The 20181-nt window shown below is 37.4% G+C and overlaps 1 pseudogene; it reads left to right on the top strand.

The window, feature by feature from the left end:
- Positions 14800 to 16581, top strand: LOC104710933 (annotated as a pseudogene).

The raw sequence follows: 20181 nt of genomic DNA, 5'->3' as shown, positions 1-20181 counted from the left end.
TTTACTTTCATATTTGTACTAATATTTCATCTTTGTTTTTGTAGATGATTGAGTCTGGTATGGATGAACCACCATCCTACACTGATCTTGTGCGGAAGACACACACACGCAAAGATGGAACATTCATCGATGCTCGTGCTGAGTGTCTTGTAAACGAAGTAGAGGAAGCTGTTTCACAGATTACTTCTGAAGATGGTTCTCCCCACAGCCAAACTGCCACATCTGGTATTCCTTCTCGTATTCTTTTGAACAAAGAATATCTCAAGGTACTCTCTCAAAAATCTTTTAGCTTACTTAATTCCTCATGCTCTCTGTTTGTTATGTTTGATTGGTTATGTTTGATTGGTTATGTTTGATTGGTTATGTTTGTCTGTTTGCATTATATATATGTCTGTTTTTGAATTTTGTTTGATGTTTGTTTTGTTTCTCTCACAGCGTGGACAGTCTAAAAATGGGTATGTCTATGGGATCGGCAGTGTTCAATACCGGGAAATCAATCCATCTGAGAAAGTAGCTGCTTCTATTTCTCGCAACTTGGACATGGAAGTGCGCATCTCTAGTTTGGAGACAAGCTTCAACACACTCAACACCAATGTTGGAACGGTGATGGAAGAGCTGGCTGCATCACGACAAGCACTTAATCTGATCATGCAGTCTCTTGGAATTAGACAACCCTCTGCTGCTGCTGCTCCTGCTACAACTTTTGCTGCTGCTCCTGCCACAACTTCTGCTGCTGCTCCTGCTACAACTTCTGCTGCTGCTCATGCTCCAGCTTCNTTTATCAACGGATGGATTTAATCCTGTTGGTATGAATGGGGAGGCACATTCAGTATGGCCTGTTATCGTAACTCCCTATAATTTGCCACCCAATATGTGCATNTTTCTCCTGCTCCTTCTCCAGCTATTGTTTCTCCTGCTCCAGCTTCTACAACTCCTGCTCCAGCTTCACACCAAGGCAACTTAGATTCTTGGTGTGCATCATTTGGTCTTTAACTTTCAATGATGGTTAAGCGTTTTTTGTTAAAACTTTCTAACAGATAGACTGTTATTTAGCAAGTCTTTTGGTACAATGTAAGTAGTTTGATGTTTACTACTTATTGTTATTTAGTAACTCTTTTTGGTATGTAAGATAAGACTAATTGTTGTTTAGCAAGTCTTTTTGGTAATGTGTAAACATCAAACTACTTCTGGTAATGAAAAATATCGGTAATTAGTTCATATTACAGGTTTTTATTTTTAGTAATTAATATTATTGTTTTTTTTGCAAAGAATCAGCTACGAAACAAGTTACAATCGTAGCATAGTGATTAAATTGCATTGCATAGCATAGCTACTAAATTGCTATTTGGTAATTCGTGGCTATATTATCACGAACCAATGAGGTGACAAAAACGTGGCTAATTAGCCACTCAAACAATGTGACCAATCCGTCGCTAATATAGCCACTGAGAGTGGTGACTAATTCGTAGCTGTGGTTAGCCACGGACAAACGTGATGTCTTCGTAGCTACATATAGCCACGAAATTTTGGTGATATTTTCGTAGCTATATATAGTCACGAATGAGAGTGACAAATTCGTGACTGCTCAGCCACGACAAGCAACGCCAAAATTTTTGTTACGAAGCTATATCTACGATTTTTTTTCGTGACTATTCGTGACAGTTTTTGCTTATAGCCACGAATATTTAGGCTCAGCCACGAATATATTACTGGCTATACATATTTTTTTTACTAGTGATATAGCTTCACACTCTTCTAGTTTCAAAAGCGTGTAGAAGGAAGAGGGATGGTTCCCACACGCGAACCAAACCGAACCAGGCACGGACGTGAGGTGGGCCGGGCACGGACGCGGGGTGGGCCGGGCACGGACGCGGGCGGACAGGGCCGGGCTGGGCGTGGACGCGGGCCATAGACCGTGGGTTTTTTTGGGCTTTTTGGACAGCTTTAGACCCATTTATTTTTTGGAAAGACTTGGTGTGAACTCCAAGCAACTTGGGCAGTACTCCAAGAATATTCAGTAAATATTTTCTTGAGACCTCCCTCCTTCCACTATATATAGAGACATAGCCTCTCATTATTTCTCATACTCAAAAACATAAAGCATCCTTCCACTGAAGATCTCTCTCTCTCCCTCTCCCTTACTTAGTCCAGAGTAAGTTCTTATAGTTAGTAGTCTCGAGAGTATAACGTAGATCTGTTCGCTTGAGTTCTATTACTGGTGTGCTACTGTAATAGTTCGTGATCGGTTGTATCCTGGGATTCATAAATCGTGATTGTCCGAAAGCACTTACGACCGATTTATTGAATTAAGGAAAGAGATATCATATCTCGCCTCCGTGATTTATTTACTGCTTNCGAAACAAGTTACAATCGTAGCATAGTGATTAAATTGCATTGCATAGCATAGCTACTAAATTGCTATTTGGTAATTCGTGGCTATATTATCACGAACCAATGAGGTGACAAAAACGTGGCTAATTAGCCACTCAAACAATGTGACCAATCCGTCGCTAATATAGCCACTGAGAGTGGTGACTAATTCGTAGCTGTGGTTAGCCACGGACAAACGTGATGTCTTCGTAGCTACATATAGCCACGAAATTTTGGTGATATTTTCGTAGCTATATATAGTCACGAATGAGAGTGACAAATTCGTGACTGCTCAGCCACGACAAGCAACGCCAAAATTTTTGTTACGAAGCTATATCTACGATTTTTTTTCGTGACTATTCGTGACAGTTTTTGCTTATAGCCACGAATATTTAGGCTCAGCCACGAATATATTACTGGCTATACATATTTTTTTTACTAGTGATATAGCTTCACACTCTTCTAGTTTCAAAAGCGTGTAGAAGGAAGAGGGATGGTTCCCACACGCGAACCAAACCGAACCAGGCACGGACGTGAGGTGGGCCGGGCACGGACGCGGGGTGGGCCGGGCACGGACGCGGGCGGACAGGGCCGGGCTGGGCGTGGACGCGGGCCATAGACCGTGGGTTTTTTTGGGCTTTTTGGACAGCTTTAGACCCATTTATTTTTTGGAAAGACTTGGTGTGAACTCCAAGCAACTTGGGCAGTACTCCAAGAATATTCAGTAAATATTTTCTTGAGACCTCCCTCCTTCCACTATATATAGAGACATAGCCTCTCATTATTTCTCATACTCAAAAACATAAAGCATCCTTCCACTGAAGATCTCTCTCTCTCCCTCTCCCTTACTTAGTCCAGAGTAAGTTCTTATAGTTAGTAGTCTCGAGAGTATAACGTAGATCTGTTCGCTTGAGTTCTATTACTGGTGTGCTACTGTAATAGTTCGTGATCGGTTGTATCCTGGGATTCATAAATCGTGATTGTCCGAAAGCACTTACGACCGATTTATTGAATTAAGGAAAGAGATATCATATCTCGCCTCCGTGATTTATTTACTGCTTTATATTATGCTGTTGTAATTCGTTCTTGATTTCGTTATTTAAATATAATTTGCATATTTTCTCAATTCAATTTTTGCGCTCCTAACAGTCTTAATTTAATAAATCCGCTTTCTGCTTATCGCTTTAAACGGATTGAGAATTTTTCGAATTTTTATTATTTTAAAAACGATTTCAAAATTTTCTGAAAAACTGTTTCTGCTTTCATCTTTTGGTGCTTACGCGGAAAGTTTTTTGAAGAACGCTTTTACTTTAATTCTTTCTTCTATACTCTCTCTCTCTCTCTGGTTTTGTAACATCCGCGAACCGGATTATGCGGTTTTGGTAGGAGTATCGATCGACACCCTTGTGGCATCGATCGACACCACTATTTCTGGGTTCGTTGGGTTTGTTTTAATTCACGATTTTGGTTTGGTTGGTTTGGTTTAGTTAACTAAACCGAGTATATAAGTGGAGAAGCAAAAAATTAAGGGTTTTAGGGTGTCTGGTCGCCGTTTGTAGAGATAGAGAAAGAGGAGAGAGCCTATTGTGGTGTGAAGGAGATTAAAGGAGAAAGAGCAGAATCGTTAGGGTTTGGAAGGAAATAGTTTCGGCGTATCAAATCGTTCTCAAATGTAATGAAATTTGGTAGGTTTATTCCCAAGTCTTTCATCGTCATTTTCCTTTTTACAGAAGTAGTTTTGGATTTAAACTCGATGAGTTATTGGCAGTTTCGTGAGTCACGTTTTCTCAGACGCGAGTTGGAACTATCGGGGATTGTAATTGAGATCGTGGTCTCGTCTGGTTCCTGATCGTGCTGAAATTTTGTGGGAAGCTTCGTGACGTCTAGGGATAGCTTTTCACCGGAGCGATTTGGTAGTTAACGGTTGGTTTTCATTTTAGGGTTTCGTCTTTGAGACTGTTCTTTTCTGATGTTTCTGTCCAGTTTTGCTATAAGTCGTTTGTGTGGCTTGTTGTAGGGCGTTTCTGGACTGTTTCAGACGTTAGGAGGGTCTCAACTGGTTGTATTGGTTGTTATAATCAATTGATAAGGTGAGTTTATGACCATGGCTTATCTAAGCCTGAGAATCCTTTGTTTGCTTGATTTGTTGTGTTTTGTGGTGTTGTTCTTGCTTGTGGTGCTTGTGTTATGGTTATTATAAGTTCCTGAGGCTTTTGGGAGAGTTTGGGACAGATTGTAGGCAGATTGAAATGGAGGTTCGTCGTTCGGATTCGTGCAGTTCGCGTCTGCGAAGGGAGTGTCGATCGACACCAGTTAGGTGTCGGTCGACACCATGTTTGGCCAGTGTCGATCGACACCTCTCTGGTGTCGGTCGACACCAAGTTGCTTGTTTCGTGATTTTTCCTGGTTTGTTTGTGTTTGGTTGTCATTTGTTAAGCATTGGTTTCTCAGTTGCTTGTGTGTATAGCCCAGTAGATGGGAGGATTGCCTCACTAAGTATTTGTGATAATACTTACGCATCTCAATTGTTGTTTGTGGTGTGCAGGTTTGTGTTGTGGAATCATGGCGATGAGGAGGAGGATGATCTAGGGTCTCGTTTGTGTGTTATTGGATTGTTGGATATGTTGTTGGAACCTTGGATAGAGATATGCTAGGTTGATGGATAGAATGCTTAGGATTGTTATTGTATTGATGTTGTAATGGTTTTGTATGGTTGGTATGTTTCCGCTGTGTGTACTGGTTGTTATTGGTTTAATGAGGAGTTGTGGTTTGGGTTGGTTTAATTTAATAGTATAGGCTGCATAATTGTTTACATTGTATTTAATTGTTAAAAAAAAAGGTCGGGTTGTTTCAGGTTTCCACGAACGCTCTTAATTGAGTGAGTTTGTGAAACAAGTTTCTGCGAACGCTTGTTAAGCGAGTTTGCAAAACTAATTCAGTGCAATTTAATTACTTGAATTGTTTGATTAATATATTAATCAGATCTGTTTATTGTGAAACAGAAAAATGTCTGGAGACAACACCAACAACATTGACGGTGCTAGGGTTCCTGCCAACCCTGTTGAAACTCCTGCAGAGTTGGCTTTACGTCTTGCTAAAGAACTTGAAAACACGAAACTTACCAATTCGGGTATGGGAAACGTGCGCCGAAATCTGTTCGGTAATGGATCAACCCACATGGGGATACCACCTTCGGCTTCCCAAGGGATGATGCTAGATAAGTTCGATGGCAAAGCTGGGTTCAAAACGTGGCAAAACAAGAAGCGCTACTACTTGGCCAGCATGAACTTGGAACGATACCTCACAAAGGATCCACCAACTCTTCCACAAGGTGACACTGATGTGTATGTGGTTGGAAGTATGGATAGCTGGGCTCAAGGAGACTATTGTTGCAAATGTCAGATTCTGAACCGTTTGGTTAATGATCTGTATGACCTCTACAGTATGTACAAGACTTCAAAAGCATTGTGGCTAGCTTTGGAGACCAAGTACAAGACTGATGAGTCTGGGATGCAGAAATTCTCAACTACGAAGTTCCTAACCTTCAAGATGGTGGATTCCAAACCAATTATGGAACAAGTGGAGGCTCTTCAACGCACCTTTCGGGAGATCGATTTGGAAGGGATGTCGATCTGCAATGTCTTCAAAAAAAATTGCTTGATCGAGAAGCTACCACCAGGCTGGTCGAATTTCAAGCATTACCTTAACTTCAAGCGTAAGACAATGTCTCTTAATGATCTCATCAGTCGGTTGAGAGTTGAGGACAACAATCGTGGAGCTCACTCGGATGCTCAAAACCATGGGTATGATGTTCATGTAGCTGAGCATAAGGCCAAGTATAAAGCCAAGGGTAAAAGGATATCTATTTCTCATAAACCGTTGAAGGTATCATCTGGACCAAACTTCAAGAAGAGCAACCTTGAGAGGAAGTTCAAAGGAAAGTGTCATCATTGTGGAAAAATTGGACACAAGGCTGATGTTTGCAAAAGCAAAGCAAAAGATCTCAAGTTGCAAGGAAACCTAACTAAAGATGACATGGTTGCAGTGGTTACTGAATGTAACATGGTGGAAGACAACCCAGTGGAGTGGTACCACCTATGTGCAGAACAAGTCAAATGAGCAGCTTTTCATGGGCAACAAGGCGATGTCCAAGATTGAAGGTAAGGGCAAAGTGGTTCTGAAGCTAACTTCTGATCGGGAGCTCACCCTGCAGAACGCACGTACCTGATATGCAGAAGTCTCATCTCTAGAACAGTGCTAAGCAAGCATGGTTTTTCCATTAACTTTGAGGCTGATAAGTTGGTTCTTAAGAAAAATGGGATGTATTTGGGAAAGGGTTTTGTTAAGGGTGGACTCATCAAAATGTCTGTAACGACAGTCCTTCCGAAAATTGTAGCTTCTGCTTCTATTACTGAAATGAAAGGAAACCCTATTGCTTACTTGGTTGAGTTGTTTACTACTTGGCATGAACGTTTAGGACATGTCAATTACAAAACAATGCGAAAAATGCAAAACTTGAATTTGATTCCAAAATTCAAAACTAACCAAGAAAAATGTGAAGTGTGCGTACATGCCAAACTCACTAAAACTCCCTCACCACGCCGTTGAAAGAACAACCGAACCTCTAGGTTTAATTCACACAGACTTATGTGATTTAAAGTATGTGCAAACTAGAGGCGGTAAGAAATACTTTGTTACCTTCATTGATGATTGCACAAGATATTGCTATGTATATCTCTTGAATAGCAAAGATGAAGCACTGGAAAAATTCAAAGAGTTCACCCTCGAAGTAGAAAATCAGCTTCAAAAAACTATAAAAGTAGTTCGAAGTAATAGAGGAGGAGAATATAATGAGCCGTTCAATGCATTTTGCAGAGAAAAAAGTATTATACATCAGACAACCGCTCCATACTCGCCAGAATCTAATGGAGTAGCGGAACGAAAGAATTGAACTATGAAAGAGATGATGAATGCGTTGTTGCAGGAATCTGGGTTAGCCCAGAACATGTGGGGGGGAAGCTTTACTTACCACTAATTACATCCTCAACAGGNATCGACTTCAACGATTTCGGCAAAAAGAAGGCTTAGATTTCTTTGATACCTATTCACCGGTNACTTACCACTAATTACATCCTCAACAGGATAACGCATAAAGTGACAGGCAAGTCACCATATGAGCTTTGGAAAGGTACAGTACCTTCGTACAAATACCTCAAAGTGTGGGGGTGCCTTGCAAAAGTGGTTGTACCACCTCCTAAAAAGGTCACAATTGGGTCTAAGACCGTAGACTGTATCTTTATCGGATATGCACATAACAGTAGTGCATATCGATTTCTGGTTCATAAATCAGATATTCCACATATCCATGTGAATACAGTTATGGAATCAAGAAATGCTTCATTTTTTGAAGACATTTTCCCCTGTAGGAAAACTCAAAAACGGACTCGTGAACAACGAGATGCAGCGACTTTGGAAGCTGGCAATTGAGTACTACTTCTGTAGAAACAGAACTGGAACCTAGACGAAGCAAACGAGCTCGCAAAAGTAAATCGTTTGGTGATGATTTTTTGATGATGGCATTTATAGTTGAAAATCTACCAAGAACATACGCAGAAGCTATGTCTACACCTGATGCACATTATTGGAAGGAAGCAGTCAAAACTGAAATAGACTCTATCATGCAACATCACACTTACGAGATGGCAGATCTACCACAAGGATTTAAGTCTTTGGGGTGTAAATGGATTTTTACGATAAAACGAAAACCCAATGGCGATATTGAGCGGTNTCCCTCAGGGTATATTTTGTTATGCTTATATGTAGATGATATGCTCATCATTGGNCATTAGTGAGTGTCTAGTATATGGTGATATTTATACTTCTTTCCACGTAAGGAAATATGAAATTCAGACGCATGTGACAACCCAAGGTCCTAAAAGGATNCACTCAAACGAAAAACATGCTCAAAAAAAAAATTGACATGAAGGATTTGGGTTTAGCAGATGTAATTTTGGGGATAAAAATCATCAGAACTGATGAGGGGCTTATCTTGTCTCAAACCCACTATGCTGAAAAGATGCTTGATCGATTCAAGCATTACTCAAATAGGACTGCAAAAACTCCAGAGGATCCTCAAATTCACTTGACCCAAAATTCTGGTGAACCTGTGCAACATGTGGAGTATGCAAGAGTAATTGGCAGTCTAATGTACTTGACAAACTGTACAAGACCAGACTTAGCACACTCTGTATATGTACTTAGTCGCTACACAAGTAATCCAGGACATAAGCATTGGATGGCTATAACTAGAGTTTTAGACTATCTACGCTATACCAAAGATCATGGCTTGCACTATGGTAGAGAACCCAAAGTTTTGGAAGGTTACAGTGATGCCAACTGGATCGCAAACTCGAGAAACTCAAAATCCACGAGTGGATACATTTTTACACTTGGAGGTGCAGCAGTGTCCTGGAAGTCTTCCAAACAAACTCTGGCAGCTAAATCAACTATGGAATCTGAATTCATAGCTTTGGAGATAGCTATGTCGGAAGCTGAATCACTTCATAATTTCTTGGAAGACATCCCAATGTGGGGGAATCCTATGCTTGCAATACGTGTACACTGTGATAGCGAATCGGCTTTGGGTAGGGCAAGGAATACCCATTACAATGGCAAATCTCGTCACATCAGACAGAGACATAAAACTGTTAGACAACTTATCTCAACTGGTGTAGTTACAATTGATTACATCCATACAAAGAAAACCTAGCGGATATTTTTACAAAAGGTTTGGCGTGAGATCAAGTTATAAAATCATCAAGAGGAATGGTTTTAAAGCCTACGACTTAAGAGGAGGTTTGATGGTAACCCCACCTACTCAGATTGGAGATCCCATGACCTAGGTTCAAAGGGACAACTAAATCAAGCTGAATCTGCTACAAGCACTAAGAGACTTTTGTCTTTTCCCAGTTCCTAAAATGATGTAAAGTGCTTCCTGTATGTTAGACGTTAAGCATATGCTTTTAATAATTTGAAATGTAGCTTTGTAAAATATTTGAAATAATTACAGGATATTTCTTTAAATATAAGTAGCTATTAAAAATCACCTTGTGAGTGTCAAAAATAGGGCCGTTTCTAGGAGAATATATGAGGCTATACTCTCTAAGTTCATTCATGATTAACCAGGCATGTTCAAGGCCACAATGAACACAATAGAGAACATCGTTCTACGAGAAAACAAAGCTATGTTATGCCTACTGTCTAAGTTTACATAAAAATCCGGATGGTTCAAGACATCATGTTCACCATCTGGCTGAGTAAACTCGACATGTATAACAATGAGTCGGTTCAAGATTGAAAAATGCCACCAACTCAGATACAGTTAGTTTTCGCATATACTCTCGAAAGTCTGTCTAGTCTAGCTAGTAGTGTCAGTCTATAGTGTTAGTTTTTTCGTCATATGTTTAGACTTATTTCTATTCATGTGGGGGATTTTTGGAACTGCAATTTTCAAGAAAATTGCAGGTTTTGAGACAATGACTTTCCGGCCAAATTCCGGCCAAATGGCTGCTCGGAATTGTCGGGTCGATAGTGCAATGGAAAGCTGATAACGTGTACTACAAGATGATATACTCATACGTCCAAGAAGGAGTTGATTTGAATAAGAAATAAGAGTGTGAAGTGAGCTACTTGGGATGGTTTGGGAAATATCCCACATCGGAAATATGACTGATTTTTCACTCATATATATATAGTTTCACACTCTTCTAGTTTCAAAAGTTTGTAGAAGGAAGAGGAAAGGTTCCCACACGTGAACCGAACAGGACATGGACGTGGGGCGGGCCGGGCCGGGCTGGGCGTGGATGCGGGCCATAGGCCATGGGTTTTTTGGGCTTTTTGGACAGCTTTAGACCCATTTATTTTTTAGAAAGATTTTGTGTGAACTCCAAGCAACTTGGACAGTACTCCAAAAATATTCAGTGAATATTTTCTTGAGACCTCCCTCCTTCTTCTTATTCATATGTGAATATCATATACGGCTAATCATAACGATAGAAAATGAAAAAAGAGATAAACAAGCTTTGGCATGTAGATTCTTTCTCCCCAACACGCTCTTGTTACCAACATGTAGAGTAGGACACAAACGACAAGGGTGGCTATATTCATCACAAAAAAAACGAGTGTGTGTGATTGAGATCAAATAAGATTATGAATAATTTTTGGAATACTGGGAACGTACCTAGTTGAAATATATCGGTGTAGTATTCATACTCCGTAAATGCTCTTGTGCATACTACCACAAGAGCAGAAACAAGAATTAACCCCATCGTGATTCCTGTCAAAACAAAACGAACTAACCAAATAAATTTTGTTTTTTAGGTATTTCTCTTGAAAATATGTAGAGAGATAAATGTTACATGTCCTATTTTTTCTTTTTCTTACTTCAATCATACATTGACGTCTGAGATTGAAAATTGAAAAAATAAATATAAAACAAAAGTAACTTGTAGAGATAATTGGCGACATCGCCTCGTTTCCATGGCCACAACGTAGAGTAATAAATTCAAAAGGAACAAGAATTCTAAGCAAATCAATAGAGAGACTTAGAAAGAAACTGAGTAGTGTTTTTCGAATGGTTTTATATATAGTGCGTTCATATATCTACCATTAAAGATCATACCTCTTTTATATTGCGGCTGGATCCGTTTCGATCTCTGAACTTTTATCCATAGTATGGGAAGAAGAAGAAAGGTTGCCACACTCAAAGTCAAAGTGTTTTCTGTTTCTAAATCCATTGAGTTGTGTGTGTTTAGGCTAACGTGAATTGTTGTATATATAGATAGATAGAACTGTTGAAGTTGTGGATTATAGATATGTATGATGTTAATCTCAACAACTTGACATTACATTGCATTAACTAATAAAGTCATACAGTTTTACTTAGTTATTAGTTATTACCCACCACGCTTCACAGTAAAGTATATATATATAACACACATGTTATCGACGTGCATGTGATAGTTTTTATTTATTTAATCTCTAGCCTTTGTTTATATAAAACAGAGTTTAATGTCAATGGTACAAGATCAATTTAAAATTGACGAGTAGTAAGTAGTAATTCTAGGCATGGGCATTCGGTTTATTCGGGTTATTCGATTCGGTTTAATCGGTTTTTTATTTTTTCAGTTTTCTTAAAATCTAGCCGAATTAAACCGAATAAAAGTTCGGTTCAGTTTATTCGGTTCTCGGTTTATTCGGTTCAGTTATCTTGATTATCTAACATTCCGAAGTAAACCGAAAAAAAATTCTATTTCGGTTAATTTAAACCGAAATAGAGCAGAAAATAAATAAATACCTGCATACTTAAGTAAATACTGCTAAAAACAAACCAACACAGAAGTGAGGCCTTACAAATACATTACAAACCTTAGTAAGACCACAAGAAAAGCTTCAAATATGTACTACGTAACTCTAACCAATGTACTTTCTAAGTTAGTAGTTACACCAAAAAGGCAGCATCATATATAACAGGTTCATAGTTCACAAAATTGGCTTAGTAACATCCATTGTTCAAAAGAAGAAGGTACTGACTCAATACCATCCATCGTTTAAGGCTGCAGGCTGCTTGCTGCTTGCTTATCCACATCAAAAACAAAAAGGACAAAAGAGCAGCTTCCATAATCCTAGGCTGCAGGCTGCTAATCGACATCAAAAAGGACAAAAGAGCAGCTTCTGTTTCAAACCTGTAATCATTGAAACACAACACAAATTGTTACATTATTACATTCAATCAGAGAAAGTGAAATAGAAAGTTAAGAATACTTAACTTACTAAAAGTTATTGAGTGAGCATTGCATTCCGAGAATCTACAGAAACAAACATATTGTTAAAAACTACAAAGAGTAAAACTTGTATATACAACTAAATTTGATTACTTACCAAGAGACTCAAAGAACGCAGCTTCTTCCAACATTTGCACCAAGTTAGCAACTTCAGCTTGTGTTTTAAAAGAAACCCTCAACCATTGTTGAGTGCATAACAACATTTCAACCATATAAGGAGTCAGAGAACTCCTATATGGATCCAATATTCGGCCACTAGTACTGAAAATTGATTCTGAAGCTACTGATGAGACTTGGATAGCTAGAACATTTTTAGCAACTTCTGATAATATAGGGAACTTTTGGCTATTACACTTCCACCAAGACAGAACATCATAAGGGAAACCCAAAGTAGTCTCCACTCTCAATTCCGTTTTCTCATTCAAGTAGATATCCAACTCACTGCAACCATCTACTTTTCTCTTAGAGTTAACCAACTTATTGTAGATAACCTCCATCCTTTCACAACCATCCTCATCATCATCATCAGATAATTCACAAGTAGTAGTAGGTGCTGGCTCTGAGTCTGCTGGTTCCTCAACCTCAATAGGTTTGCTAAGTCTGTAACTGTATTCTTCATACAGTTTTTTCATTACACTTGAGACTGAACTAGTAAGCTGCTTACATTCAACGGTATCCTTTCCATAGAGTTGCTCAATGCATAGATTAGCAAATTGCATCTTGTTGCGGGGATCAAAAACAGAAGCAACGATCACAAACGGATTCATATTTATCAATCCATCCCAATATTTTTCAAACTTATCCCTCATTGTGTGTGCGTCTTTTCTGACTTTCTCATTACTGTTGTCACACTTGGTAATGAGATTTCTTTCAATGTTTACAATCTCATTGTAACAAAGACTGGAAGTCACTGTTGTTGAAGCAGAGAACAGTAGAGTACACTTGTAAAAGATCTTGAGAAACTTAAATAACCTTGAAACATCTTCCCAATCAGAAAAAGGGGTGGTCCAACCCGTTTTTTCTTTGTCTGCTCATCTATTTCAAGGAAATAATCATCATACAGTTTGTCTTCACTCAACATCCTCTCAAATGGTACTCTTAGCTTCAGAGCAGAAGTTAACATCAAATACGTTGAATTCCACCTCGTGGGGACATCCATAGGCAAACTGCCTCTACAAACTTTTCCCGAGTCACACCTTAGAGCAAATGACTTCACTCGATTGAAAGATGATCTGACATACTTGATAGCATTCCTAATAGCAACTATACTAGGCTTTGCTACTTTAAGACTATCTCCAACAATCAGATTGAGGATATGGGCACAACATCTCATATGAATGAAATCACCATCTCTCACTAGTGCTTCTCCTCCTCTGAGCCTCATCTCATCCTTGAACTCTTTCAAAGCCTTATCATTTCCTTTAGCATTGTCAACTGTAACAGTAAACACTTTCTGAATCCCCCACTCCTCTAAACAATCTAGAAGCTGTTCAGCAATTGTGACTCATTTATGATCTGTGACCAGAGCCGGCCCAATGCACAGGCTGTTGAAGCATGTGATTGTGGCCCTGAAATAATATATAGTTTTTCGGCCCTAAAATTTGCAAAAGTCTTCTTAGTCTAGCGGTAAAGTACATCACAAGCAGGTTTAAGGTCGCGAGTTCAACACTTATCAGCGTAAGTTATTGTTTTTTTCTTCCTAATCTTTGTTGGGCTTGTGGCCTTTATATTTTGTGCGACGGCTCTGTCTGTGACCACCTTGAAACTAAGTATCCTTTTCTGCATTTCCCAATTCTCATCTATCCAATGACCAGTGACAACCATGTAGTTCACAGAAGTTGTTGAAGAAACCCAAATATCTGTGGTGAGAGAAATCCTTTGCTTCTGAACACTAAATAAATGCTTAAAAAAATGTCTTTTCTCTATATTAGTTGAGAAGCCAACGACATTTAATTTCTTCATGTTTACATGTGGTTTCGATAAGATGCTATTTATTTACGGGAGATTCTAAAAAACAGCACATATATAAGTTTTTTTCCCAAACTTAGCACAACATCTCTAAAATTTCAAAAATAGCATTAACTAATCTTTTAAAATTAAATCGTAAATTCAAAATACTAAATCCTACCCTTCAAAACTATACCTTAAATGTGAAATTGAGAACCCAAACCTAAAAAAAAAAAATTCTAAAAATTAATTTTAAATATTTTAATTTGTTAAATAGTGTTATTTTTGGAAATTTATGGAATGTGTGCTATAGTTGTCCATAAAACTTATTTTAGTGCTATTTTAGAGTATATCTCTTTATTTATTCTATAATAGTATCTAACATCCATATTTATATAGAGTACTTTCACTATCTATATATATAAAGTTACCTTTTATTTATTCCTGGTGCTGCCACGTCAGCATTTCTTCTTTAATTTTTTTGGGTCTAAGAGATAATTATTAGCCCACTAAACATTCATTCAAAAACAAACTTTTCCACATAATTTTATATCACAATCTGGCCAACGTCTCTGGACCCAAACTATTTCTTTAGCTTATGGATTAAACCTAATAACGCTTCTCCACATGCTGTCAAGAACGCTCCACCTTCACACATTCCTCTCCTCCGTAACTCTCGATCCATGGCGTTTAACTTCACACAGCCTTTGTAACGGCTAAATTAATAGCCCTAAATTTATTAAGAGAGATATCACTTTGAAGGAGAAACAGAGAAATATTGAGAGAGAAGTTAGAAAAGAACCGCCTAGAGTTAAAAGGAGCAAAGAGAGTTAGAGTTTTACCTTTGTGTTCTTTGTGTGAGATTGTACTCTCTTTCTAGCTTCTTTGTCTTTGGGAGACAGTTCCCAATTCTCACCCGAGACGTGGTTAGAGGCAAATAACTCTGTTATCAAGTTCCAGTAAGTTCCAGCTAAATCAATCAATCGATCATAAGTGAAGGAGAAGTAGCGCAAGGGTTTAGGTGTTCCACTTTGCTTTATTATTTTTTTGTTTTATTCTTTTGGCACAAAAATCATCGATCTCTGTTTGGATCCATGATTTGAAAAGTCAAAAACAAGGAGATGAGAGTGGTAACGTTTGACCTGGAAGGCTGGAAGAAGCAAACAACAACGGCCACGGAGACTTGAGACTCGTCTTTGTATATATATAGTATCTTTCTCTCTCGTCGACACTTAACAGAAAACGCAAAACACGACTCATAGACACAATCAAACTTACCTAACAAGTTTTCTTTTACAAACGATGTCATTTGCAGTTGCCGTTTGCAACTCGCCGGTGTTCTCTCCGTCATCATCACTTTTCTGCAACAAACCTCCGGCACACGAAACCCTAACTCTATCTCTATCCCATCTCAATCCTCCAGCTTTTTCTCCTTCTCTTTCCTCTGCGCCTCCCACATCTCCATTCTGCCTCCGTCTCCTGAAACTGCCGCCTAAATCAGGGTTTGGAACAGACTCTGTTCCCTGAGGCGTTCTGAAGAGGAAACGTCCGATGAGGCTTGATATACCGGTTGGTACTGCAGCTCCTATATCTGCTGAGGCGTCGGTGACTACAGAGACGCTGAGGGAGGAGAGCAGAGATGTGGAGAGGGAAGGTGATGAGTACTCTGTTTATTGCAAGAGAGGAAGAAGAGAAGCTTTTGAGGATCGTTTCTCTGCCATCACCAATCTTCGAGGTGATCCCAAACAGGTAATACTTCAATTTGCTTCTGTAGTTTCGAGTTTCTTTACTCATTATGTGATTTGAAGAGTTATATAACTTAAGGTTTCATTATGGTGTGTGAGCCAGTGATGAGCTTTGTGAAGTTTGGTTCTAGAATTGTATGAGTAGTTCTTGAATAGGTAGATCATATATATTTACTTACAAAATCACTAAAAATATTCTAAATTCAGGCAATATTCGGAATCTATGATGGCCACGGAGGATCAAAAGCGGCGGAGTTTGCGGCTAACAACTTGTGTAGTAACATTAATTCTAGATGAGATTGTTGGTGCCTTGGTGGGATGAACGATTCAAAGATTAAAGAAGCTGTAAGACGCGATTACCTAGCGACTGATTCTGAGTTTCTTAGGGAGAAAGATGCTAAGGGCGGCTCTTGCTGTGTCACGGCTCTGATCAACGATGGGAATCTCGTGGACTGCCGTGCTGTTTTGAGTGTTGGAGGGCACGCTGAGGCTATGACTTCTGATCATCGTCCTTTGAGAGAAGATGAACACGAGTTCTTGATCTTAGCATCAGACGGTCTATGGGACAATGTTAGTAATCAGGAGGCAGTAGATATAGCTAGACCATTTTGCATAGGAACCGATCAGAAACAAAAGCTATTGTTTCAGTAGTGTGTGCCAAAATATAGTTTGATAAAGTATACGCAGAGATTAAGTTTGGTCAAATTACAAAATATAGAAAAAATGATATTTAATCACTTAGAAAAAGTGACATGTGATTTGTGTAACATATCTCAGAAGACATATTACTAAAGTTACAATTCTATAACATGATAAAAAAAGTAAAATATAAAAACAGCTTGGGAAATTTCATCAATTTTATCAAATATTTTAAACCCAAAACATTGGCAGAAGTATGTTTTTTTAGAAGACAAGCTGAGATTGCATCACAAAATTAACATCTGAAAATAACATATGAGGTTTTAGAAAAATATGTAACTTGGATTAGTGAATGGATATTCATTGTCGGGGTTAATCATTTTACCATCTAAGCATTCTTGATTTGGTTGGAAATTCTATTATGGCTGATAATGCATTTGTAGCGACATAACACTAAAAATGTTCATGAAACTTTGTTATATTTGTATTTAGTTTGTGATATCGATATGTTTAAATGATCTCTATAATTAGGCAAACAATCGACATTCGACTTTAGAACTTTTTAAAATAAGTTTTCGTGGGATATGATTATGGAGTGAAATTTTATAGGGATAAAAAGTTAGAAGATTGACGACTCTTCGAGTGAGGTTCTTAAGTCATTTTTTTATTACCATGTGATATATTTTTGATTTTCCAAGAAAACATTATTGCGACACTATAAAATATATTTTATATATAGATTAGTAAAACAAGTATAACGTTTATATATCTTTTAAACTTCAAATGATTATATATATATATATATTCAATAATTTTTATTGATAAAAAATTTAGATTAAAATCCCACGCAAATAGATATAACAAAAAAATATTATTTTCAGCAATATATATGTTGTATATCACTTAGTAAAGTAAGTTTAGTATTTATATAGATTAATACTCAATATATAATTATATCTGAGCTCAATAATTTATATTGATAAAAAAATATTTTAAATTAAAATCCCGTGCTTGTGCGGGTACAAACTCTAGCACTGAGGGAAACAAACAGAGGGAAACAAAGAATAGACTAAAAATTTAAATGAGGTTAAAAAATGTTTATACCAATCTAGAAAAATAATTCAACCACACTTCTTATTTATCAAAAATATAAATAACAAATTGTATTCCCTGTAGGACATATGTATTCCCATTGTAATTTCCTTTAAAAAGTAATAAATGTCCATAATTTTAAAACGTTAAAAAATATAAAAGGATCAAAAATTAAATCAGACCCCACTAAACCAAATAACTCATACAATGAAGTCCTAAATTAATGATTAAGAAGGTAACAAGCAGAACTCATAATGACATAAATGTCAAAGGTCCCAATGAAACAAAATAGTGGCAGGTCGACATTAATATTTTAAACACACACAAACGTAACTGCAACAAACGTCCACTCTATAAAGGATAGAAGAAAAAATAGTAGCAAAATATACTCTCCAGCTTCCGAAAAATGCAACAAACACACCCTACTCACTTAACGCACTACCAAATGACGTGTTCGAAAATATCATCTCAAGAGCTGCTCAGATTTCAAAAAAACGGTCAGGCATATTATGCTAGCATCACCAGACCTTGCAAAGGCAGCCCAAGATCATCGAGTTTACAAGAATATCAACCTAAGACCACTAGCAATGCATCCACTAGCAGCAATAAGCAAGTACCAAGATCTAATGGAAAAATGCATTGCAAGTGGAAATGTGGAGACACACTACATCAAAGGAATCCAGGAGTAGTTTCACAACAACAACACAGAAGAAGGGTTGGAACACTTGAAAAAGGCAGCATAAGGTAATTATGCAAACAGTATTTACCTTTACGGTATTGTGAAGTTGTGCAGAGGTGACACTGAGGAAGGCCAATTGTGGTTGGATAAACTAGACTGGAAAGAAAAGAAAGCAAAGGGTGATCAATGCTGGAAAAATAACAAGAAGTCCTTACACAAAATCAATGTGCAAAAACTACAATGCTACTTCACTACATTGAGAGAAGTTCAACCAACCATCATCTGTAGCCTCACTGACATGAAAAATAGATGCCCTCATTGCTACTACTACAAACAAATGGTTAAATTTGTCTTTTTCTTTTAGCTAAACGATCGACAATATGGTTTATGACTGTTATCATCGTTTAATAATGAATTATATTTCCAGTGTAAGAGTTCTTTACAAGTTTTTTTATTCAACTATTATGTCGATGTGTCTAATCTCAAACAATTGAAAATACAACAAAATTGGAAACAACTATTAAAAACAATAGTGCAGCATGCCAATATAAGTCAACAGATATTACGAACAACTATGAACACGAGGATAAAGATATTAGCAAAATGGTGTTTACCTATAAGATATAAAATTGTTATGCACGAAGAACAAGTTCAAAGAAAAAAACAGTAAACAAAAGCAAGGTCGCAAAAGTACAAAAGGGAAGACCGATCAAAACAGGGGAATTAAGAAAAATAAAACAGGATGAAGGTAACGAAACTAAAACAAAGTAAACCTATTTTGGCACCTGTTGACACATCTATCACCAAACTAAAAAAAAAGGTAAGAGATGCAGACACTAACAAACCACAAAAGAGACGCTAAAAAAAGATTAGTAAATGAAATCAAGCCAAAGCCAAGGCTCCCGATAAGTAGCAAAAAATAGTAGAACCAGTAGTATTTCAGAATCAATATATACGCAAACAGAAATCCACAAAAAAAAGAGAAATTTCAAAAAGAGCAAATCAGAGTAAATCCAGCCAAATACTGAGATGGTCCTATTGAAACTAAAATTATAACAACCTTCTTAAAAGAGTCGATTACTTAATTAGAGAATGAAATGTACACATGGGAGAGCTAATTAACACAGACGGTCAACAAACTAACCAGGAGAGCACCAATTATCCACCACCGATTCGAAGGCAAGACAAAACCTTCCCAAAGGCGCCAAAAAAAATTAAAGTTTTCTGTATCGACACAATGAATGCTTCAAAACGAAGAACGTACATCAAAATAAGATCTACAAGCCTACTACTATCCTTTAGATCGAAATACACCATTCCGTCCAACAACCAATATACGGTAAAGAAGAAAAAACACAACTACAAGACACGGGTTATTTTCCAAAAGGATAAATACATCCTCAGATCGATAAAACCCAATCTAGACCCAAAACACCACTACCTTTAAAGACCTAAACGGATATTTGGGCCCAATCAATGTACGTAAGAAAATTATATATATATATATATATAAACACCTGAATATATATTTTGGGTAATCAAGAATATTATAGATATTTTCAAGTATTTATTTCGAGTAATTCCAGGTATTTTTAGATTTTTACCGAGTACTGTTTTGATATTTCAGATATTTTAATTTATGTAAACTAAATATAACTAATATGTTGGATATAAGTATATCCTACCAAAATAAATGTTGAATATAGTATAACTATATTTCTATCTGATACCGATTTAGTTACGAACTTACGATCGTTTCATTTTGAAGTTTAGAGTTCATTCCAATATTTTAGAATTTTGATTCGGTTCACTAGAATACGTGTAACATCCGCGAACCAATTTTTTGTAATTTTGGTGTGGGTGTCGA

This window comes from Camelina sativa, chromosome 9 (assembly GCF_000633955.1).
Source record: "Camelina sativa cultivar DH55 chromosome 9, Cs, whole genome shotgun sequence".
In the NCBI taxonomy this organism is placed as follows: Eukaryota; Viridiplantae; Streptophyta; class Magnoliopsida; order Brassicales; family Brassicaceae; genus Camelina; species Camelina sativa.
The sequence above is the reverse complement of the archived record's forward strand: the minus strand, read 5'-3'. Positions and strand labels throughout refer to the sequence as shown.